The sequence below is a fragment of the Zingiber officinale genome, chromosome 4A (genome assembly GCF_018446385.1).
Source record: "Zingiber officinale cultivar Zhangliang chromosome 4A, Zo_v1.1, whole genome shotgun sequence".
Taxonomy (NCBI): Eukaryota; Viridiplantae; Streptophyta; class Magnoliopsida; order Zingiberales; family Zingiberaceae; genus Zingiber; species Zingiber officinale.
In genome coordinates, this window is record NC_055992.1 from 15,617,576 (window position 1) to 15,626,582 (window position 9,007).

The window sequence follows — 9,007 nt, forward strand, 5'->3', positions numbered from 1 at the left end:
ATATCTTTTAAATAAACATAATAACATTTGTCCTTTATTATAAAAGAGAAACCTTTCTTGTCCAAACAAGAAACTGAAATTATGTTCTTAGTTAAAGCAGGCACATAACAACATTCATCTAATTCTAGTACAAGCCCAGAGGGTAGAGATAGATAGTAAGTTCCTACAGCAACAGCAGCAACCCGTGCTCCATTGCCTACTCGTAGGTCTATCTCGTCCTTCGTCAATGCTCTGCTATTTCTCAGCGCTTGTACATTAGTATAGATGTGAGAAGCACATCTAGTATCTAATACCCACGATGAAGAAATAGAGAGGTTAACTTCTATAACATTTATATCTGAAGTAGAAATCTTATTTCTCTTCTTCTTAAGATCTTCTAAGTATTCTATGCAGTTCCTCTTGTTGGATCGAGAAGCGCTAGAGGAGGGGGGGGGGGTGAATAGCGCTCGCGGCTATTTTGTATGATTCGTAAAACACTCGAGTAATTAAAACGCAGCGGAATAAAAAGGCAAACACACAAACACAGAGGAATTTACTTCGTTCGGAGCCTAAGGCGACTCCTACTCGAAGGCCCGCGATCCTTGATCGCTTCCGGTGGGCAACAACTATAAGTTCGTTAAAAGTACAATAAAAGATTTACAATTGTAAGCACCAAAGTAAACTATACCGACAATAACAGAATCGAAACTGATGCTCCAGGTCGTCGGTATGTCGCAACAGCACCTCGGAATGATCTTGTTAGTAGCACGTTGAAGAGAGGAAGCCTCGAAGTTGTTGTGTTGAAGTGCTGGTCGAAACCCCCTTATAAAGGGTGTTCAAGGCGCCTCCATGTTGCCTAGTCTTCCGCGTGGATCAGATCTGAACTGGTCGAACTTCATCCCTTGGAGGTGCCTTATACCCTGCTCAAGGCGCCTTCCAAGGCGCCTTATACTCCCTTCAAGGCGCCTTCGATGAACTTTTTGCACCCGAGGCGCCTCCAAGCTCTATGGAGGCGCCTCGGACACTGTTCATCCGAGGCTTTAGGTTGCTCCTTTGCACCTGCAAGATATGTTAGTCCCAAACAATATCCTGCAACACAAAGTTAGTACAATAAACATGATAAATGAAGTATAGACAATCTCCGGACTGTCCGAGTCTGACTTCGGGTTTCCGACCGGAAACCTTAGGTCGACCCGACGCCTACTGTTCCCTCTACGGGGAACGCGTCCTCACCTACTCCACTCAGGAGATTTACCTGTTGCCAGTCGATCCTCCAGATCGACTGGACTTTTGCTCAGCACTCGATGCTTCCGGACTTTCTGCTGGACATCCGCTTCCCCGGCTAGTCCAGTCTTTCACCTGGTTCGCGACACCAGGACTTTCCACCTAGGGTTACCATCCCCTAGGATTTTTGCCTGAAGCCATCGACCTGCCAAGACTTTCCGCATAGGGTTACTACCCCCTATGACCTAGGGTTACCACCCCCTAGGGTTTTCCCTTTGCCTAACCGCAGCTAGGACTTTTCTCCACCTAGGGGTACCACCCCCTAGAACCTAGGGTTACCACCCCCTAGGGTTTTCACCTGCCTAACCGCAGTTAGGACTTTCCTGAAACCTTATTCAACATGTTAGATAACAGAGAATCTTAACTTTGAATCCCTTTGTCATTATCAAAACTTAGGTTCAATCGTCGGATGCTTCCTGCACCAACAATCTCCTCCTTTTTTATTATGGCAACAAAAATTCAAAGTTAAGAAAATAATGCCATTAAAAGATAAGCATGAAAATACAAGCATAATGATAGTTAAGTGCAGAGCTAAATTAAGTGCAGAGCTAAATTAAGTGCAGAGCTCCCCCTTAATATAAAGACTCCCCCTTAATAAAAGCTCACTTTTTAAAATTTGAATTTCTTTCAATTTTCTTTAATTCTTTGAATTTTCTTCTACTCTCCCCCTTTGCCATATATCAAAAATCAGTTGAAAGCAAGTTTTAAGATTTTAAGAAAACAATCTTTTTGAGAGAAGGAAGAAGAAGGCTTGTGAAACTTAGTTAAACGGAATATTTTTCACCTAAGTTTAAAAGGCTAATATATGGATTATTTCGAATGATGTCTTTAGCCACTTTTGAGACTTAGTTGTTTTTAGAAAGACATACCTAACTAAAGTTAGAAAAACTTAGCTAGATTTTTTGTTTTTTTAATTTTGGAGCCAAATTGTTTGTAAGGAAATTTGAAGTCTCAATTTACTTAGCAAAAGTATTTTGAAAGCCATGAGTTAAATTTTGCAAGTAAAGAAATATGCTTTTTAATACTTTTAACTTAGAAAAGTATTTTAGCATTTAGAGTTAAAATTTGTAAGGTGGCTAAGTTTGAGAAAGTTTGAAGGTTGCTATATGAGTCACTTTAGCTAAGCCTTTTGCAAACAATGAATTTTGAGAATGTAGGTACAGTTTAAAAGGTACTTAGCGTTAAAACTTAATGTTGAAAAGATAGGAGTAAGAATTTGTTATTATTTTTTTTTTGGATAAAGAGGGAGTGACTAAATGTTTAATTTAGGTTATCTATTTTAGTTGGTCTTTAAGTCCAAGCATGAGGTTAAATAGATTTTAAGTTATCTGGATTGTTTTGTTCAGGTATCAGAGCCCTAAAGTATGAGCATGCTCAAACTTCAACTCTCCATTTCCATCAGGGCTAATTCCATATTCTTGTAAGTCTAGTAAATTTAGGGGAGCAAGATTTTCAACTTAGTTTTTCAAGTATTTTTCAAAGGATTTTGAAATTAGTTTTCCAAAGATTTTCAAAGGATTTTGAAATAAGTTTTTCAAATATTTTTCAAAGGATTTTGAAATTAGTTTTTCAAATATTTTTCAAAGGATTTTGAAATTAGTTTTTCAAATATTTTTAAAGGATTTTGAAATAAATTTTTCAAATATTTTTCAAAGGATTTTGAAATAAGTTTTTCAAGTATTTTTCAAAGTATATTTTGAAAGTTAGTTTTTCAAGTATATTTCAAAGGATTTTGAAATAAGTTTTTCAAATATTTTTCAAAGGATTTTGAAATAAGTTTTTCAAGTATTTTTCAAAGTATATTTTGAAAGTTTTTTCAAATAATTTTGAAATGAAATTTAAAAAGATTTTTAAAATAATTTTGAAAGTTTTTTCAAATAATTTTGAAATGAAGTTTAAAAAGATTTTTAAAATGATTTTGAAAGTTTTTTTTTTCAAATAATTTTGAAATGAAGTTTAAAAAGATTTTTAAAATGATTTTGAAAGTTTTTTCAAATAATTTTGAAATGAAGTTTAAAAAGATTTTTTAAATATTTTGAAAGTTTTTTCAAATAATTTTAAAGAATTTTGAAATTAAGTTTTAAAGATTTTGAAATGATTTTGAAAATATTTTTCAAATAATTTTGAAATAAAGTTTTAAAGATTTTGAAAGTGATTTTGAAAGTTTTTTCAAATAATTTTGAAATGAAGTTTAAAAATATTTTTAAAATGATTTTGAAGTTTTTTTTTCAAATAATTTGGAAATGAAGTTTAAAAAGATTTTTAAAATTATTTTGAAAGTTTTTCAAATAATTTTGAAATGAAGTTTAAAAAGATTTTTTAAATATTTTGAAAGTTTTTTCAAATAATTTTAAAGAATTTTGAAATTAAGTTTTAAAGATTTTGAAATGATTTTGAAAATATTTTTCAAATAATTTTGAAATAAAGTTTTAAAGATTTTGAAAGTGATTTTGAAAGTTTTTTCAAATAATTTTGAAATGAAGTTTAAAAATATTTTTAAAATGATTTTGAAGTTTTTTTTTCAAATAATTTGGAAATGAAGTTTAAAAAGATTTTTAAAATTATTTTGAAAGTTTTTCAAATAATTTTGAAATGAAGTTTAAAAAGATTTTAAAATAATTTTGAAATTAATTTTGAAAAGATTTTTAAATAATTTTGAAAATATTTTTGAAAAGAATTTTAAATAATTTTGAAAAGATTTTTAAATAATTTTGAAAAGATTTTAAAATGATTTTTGAAATTAAGTTTTGAAAAGATTTTAAAATGATTTTGAAATTAAGTTTAAAATGATTTTTCAAAGATTTTGAAATTAAGTTTTGAAAAGATTTTAAAATGATTTTGAAATTAATTTTGAAAAGATTTTTTTTTAAATGATTTTAAAATTAAGTTTAAAATGATTTTGAAATGATTTTTCAAAGATTTTGAAATTAAGTTTTGAAAAGATTTTAAAATGATTTTGAAATTAAGTTTTGAAAAGATTTTAAAATGATTTTTGAAAAGAATTTTTTTTTTTAAAAAAAAAGATTTTTCAAATTGATTAATTGATTATAGAATTATAGTTATGAGTTTAATTTGAATTTTAAATTCCTTAGTCATCTCACCCGATCTAAGTTTTCAATTAGGTAATCCTATAATTTTTGTGAGATGAATTGAGGTTCAATTTATGGGTTTGGTTTAACTTTGTGTTAGATTTAGATTTAGTTTTGGGTTTAACAAGTAAGCATTCTTTGGATAAACTTTTGGGCTATGGTGAGTCACAAGGAACTCATTAAAGTAACCATGCCTTCGAGGTTTTCCAAATAGTCCTACCCACTGAACTTAATACTAAACCTTGGTCTAACTAGTTAGGATCCATTTAAGGGTAGCTTTGGTCAGTTCCACTTGGCCAAATGCACTAGGTCGAAGCCATATCTTCCTAGACATGCGATGCCCAAGCTTCCCTAACGTACTATCATTCAAAAACTTCACCAGTACTGTGGTTCAAGTTAAACTTATCCCGTTTTAATCTAACCTTAATTACCCTGCCGGGTAATCTATTCTTGTTTTACCCATTTCGGGTAAATTAGGTTCAGTTACCCTATCGGGTAGTTCAGTTGAAGGTGCCAGCTAGTTTGGATCCTCCATCTATTTTTCAATTTTTTAATTTAATTTTGAATTTAAAATTTGTAATTTTTAATTTAATTTCGAATTTTAAATTTAATTTTGAATTTCAAATTTTGAATTTTGAATTTAATTTCAAATTTTAAATTTAATTTTTAAATTTTTAAGATTGTTTTTCTTTTTGCTCCCCCTGGATCATAGTCTCGATATGGTCTATCGAGGTAGTGTATTTGATCCTTCGGGACTCAATATTGACCAAGTCCAACTTGATTGACCAAGTTGGACTTAGGTACCCATGCTTGGACTACCTTTATATTATTTCTATTAACTAATGATAAATACGATTTGTATTTCGTTTTGGTCTTAAATCCAAGTCCGGCTTTGTTGTAAACGGCTCGCTGTTTTCCAAGAATCAGATCCAGATTCTTGGAACCCAAGGTGAACCGTTCCAATGTGTTTTTGAGTTCTTTAATTTGATCTTTCAGATTGGAATTTTCTTCCTCAAGTTGTTGAACTTGAGTTGAACTTCCAATTTGAACTGACTCAGTTAAAGAACTCGAGTCAGTCGCTTCCTTAAGGGTTGTTACCTCCTTTTGGAGCGACTTAACCCGGACGTTGGATTTAGCCAATTTTTTAAGCAAGTATGGAATTAAATTTTGCGAGTCATCTAAGTTAATACTAGACATTAAAGCACTTACTGTGGGTTTTGGTCCTTCGGAAACGGATGCGGATCCGTGGCTTCCCTCGGACTCGGTGTCTGATTTGCTCTCGGTCTCTGAATCAGACTCGAACTTGGACTCGGTGTCGATAATGTTCGCTAGTACTGGTAGAGCGAGAAGGCTTGGTTGCTCTTCAACGGATCCGGATTCATCTGATGACTCAGACCAGGTTGCTTTCAACATATGTTTCTCTGTCTTACTTGTACCTGCAACCATCGTAATACCTTCCTCGGCCGAAGTAGTATCATTCTGTTCATCCAATTCAAATAAATCATTTAAATCATGTTTACTTGTGTTTGACATACCTTCGTGAAGTTCTATCAGATTCTCCCACAGCTCCTTGGCGCTTGAGAATGGGCCGGCACGATTCAGCTCCTTATTCGTTAAGCCGCACTGAAGTGTATACGTTGCTTTTGCGTTTGCTTCTACCTTTTTGATAAGGTTCGCATCCCAGTTCTCGTACGGTAGTGGCTTGCCGACACCGTCAGTTGGCAGGTGAAGCCTGGTTTTGACGATCATCCAGACTTCAAAGTGAGTCTGGAGATACGCTTCCATCCGACCCTTCCAGTCTCCGAAATCATCTCCGGAGAAGAGCGGTGGGTGAGCAGTGTTATAGCCTTCTTGGAGAGCCATTGAATCTTGCACGAAAAAATGAGCAAAAAAAAACTTGTCCCAGGACTTAATCCTGAATTAGTAGTGTGGTAGAAGGATAGAAAAAGAAATTTACGAGTTTCAAGAAAAAATAATAAAATAATAATAAAATATTATTAAAAAAATATTTAAAAATATTATTTCAAATTTTGTCAAATTAAATATTTTATCAATACTAATAAATCGTGAAAGGATGAAAATGTATTTTTCGAAAATAATTTTGGAGGGAAAAAACGAAAGGCGTAAACACGACAAAGCCACAAAAAAATGCTTGAATGGTGGTTGCACCAGTTCAAAGCGACCCCGCTCTGATACTAATTGTTTGATCGAGAAGCGCTAGAGGGGGGGGTGAATAGCGCTCGCGGCTATTTCGTATGATTCGTAAAACACTCGAGTAATTAAAACGCAGCGGAATAAAAAGGCAAACACACAAACACAGAGGAATTTACTTCGTTCGGAGCCTAAGACGACTCCTACTCGAAGGCCCGCGATCCTTGATCGCTTCCGGTGGGCAACAACTATAAGTTCGTTAAAAGTACAATAAAAGATTTACAATTGTAAGCACCAAAGTAAACTATACCGACAATAACAGAATCGAAACTGATGCTCCAGGTCGTCGGTATGTCGCAACAGCACCTCGGAATGATCTTGTTAGTAGCACGTTGAAGAGAGGAAGCCTCGAAGTTGTTGTGTTGAAGTGCTGGTCGAAACCCCCTTATAAAGGGTGTTCAAGGCGCCTTGAAGGCTGTTCAAGGCGCCTCCATGCTGCCTAGTCTTCCGCGTGGATCAGATCTGAACTGGTCGAACTTCATCCCTTGGAGGCGCCTTATACCCTGCTCAAGGCGCCTTCCAAGGCGCCTTATACTCCCTTCAAGGCGCCTTCGATGAACTTTCGCAGCCAGCTCAGCTTTTGCACCCGAGGCGCCTCCAAGCTCCATGGAGGCGCCTCGGACACTGTTCATCCGAGGCTTTAGGTTGCTCCTTTGCACCTGCAAGATATGTTAGTCCCAAACAATATCCTGCAACACAAAGTTAGCACAATAAACATGATAAATGAAGTATAGACAGTCTCCGGACTGTCCGAGTCTGACTTCGGGTTTCCGACCGGAAACCTTAGGTCGACCCGACGCCTACTGTTCCCTCTACGGGGAACGTGTCCTCACCTACTCCACTCAGGAGATTTACCTGTTCCCAGTCGATCCTCCAGATCAACTGGACTTTTGCTCAGCACTCGATGCTTCCGGACTTTCTACTGGACATCCGCTTCCCCGGCTAGTCCAGTCTTTCACCTGGTTCGCGACACCAGGACTTTCCACCTAGGGTTACCACCCCCTAGGATTTTTGCCTGAAGCCATCGACCTGCCAAGACTTTCCGCATAGGGTTACTACCCCCTATGACCTAGGGTTACCACCCCCTAGGGTTTTCCCTTTGCCTAACCGCAGCTAGGACTTTTCTCCACCTAGGGGTACCACCCCCTAGGACCTAGGGTTACCACCCCCTAGGGTTTTCACCTGCCTAACCGCAGTTAGGACTTTCCTGAAACCTTATTCAACATGTTAGATAACAGAGAATCTTAACTTTGAATCCCTTTGTCATTATCAAAACTTAGGTTCAATCGTCGGATGCTTCCTGCACCAACACCTCTTCCAGTGCCCTGCTTGTTCTTGATACAGTTGACGAAGATATTCAACCATATCATAAGCGCCCGTTAACTCATGTTGCTTCTGAAGCTCAGAGTTCATGGTCGTGAGCATAAGACAAAACACATCTAATGCGTCAACTTGATGCTTCTTGTAAGCATCTCGGTCAGCTCGCGTGGCAGTGGCAGGAGGAGCCTCCGAAATGGGCTGCTCCAGAACGTATAGTTTACGTTCTTGGGTGAGAACTATTCTCAAGTTCCTGTACCAGTTCAGGAAATTTGCTCTGTTGAGCTTGTCCTTCTCAAGGACAGAACGCAGGGAGAAAGAGTTCATATTCGACGTCACGGTTATCTACAACAGAAAAATGTAGAAAATAAATATCATATTCTTTTAAATCATTTAATTAGGTCTTTAACTAAATGATGCTCCCACTGAATTCTATAATTTATGTGGGACAAGATCCACATCATACTAACCCTTGAGTTAGCTTTGGCTAATACGCCCAAGATTTAGTATGATCGGTAGGTAACGATTTACCAATTACATCTCTATGCAACTCTTGTTTATAGGATCATTATCCGTAGTTATATTAAAACTTGAGTTAGCTTTGGCTAATACACCCAAGAATTAATATAAATGTGATTTATGTCTTATCTTTCCAACCGTTGGAAGAATGCCTATAGTTGTACTCGATCCAACCGAGTTAACTAGGAATACTCAATCTAATTGAGTTTGTACTCGCCCATGCGTTGATAAGCGGGACCAAAATTGTCCCTCCGTACCCTACCAAGATAATATGTGTTGCTCTGCTTTGGCAGATTTCAACAACACATGTGATCGAGGTAGTGATAGGTATCACGGCACGGTAGGCATTTGAGTCGATGCGATTTAGATCTAATCTAATCGACGATGTGTATCATATACTTGATTTAGATCTAATCTAATCATAGAGGAGGTGCATCATGTGCGCGACTTAGATCTAATCTAATTGTCGAGATGTATCATATACGCGATTGATCGAATCGAATCGTTAAGGCGCTAATTAACTACTTTACTAGCATGCATCAAATACACACACACACAAGCAATTAATTATACTATTTGTGATTAGTCATGACCCTACTACGATCTTC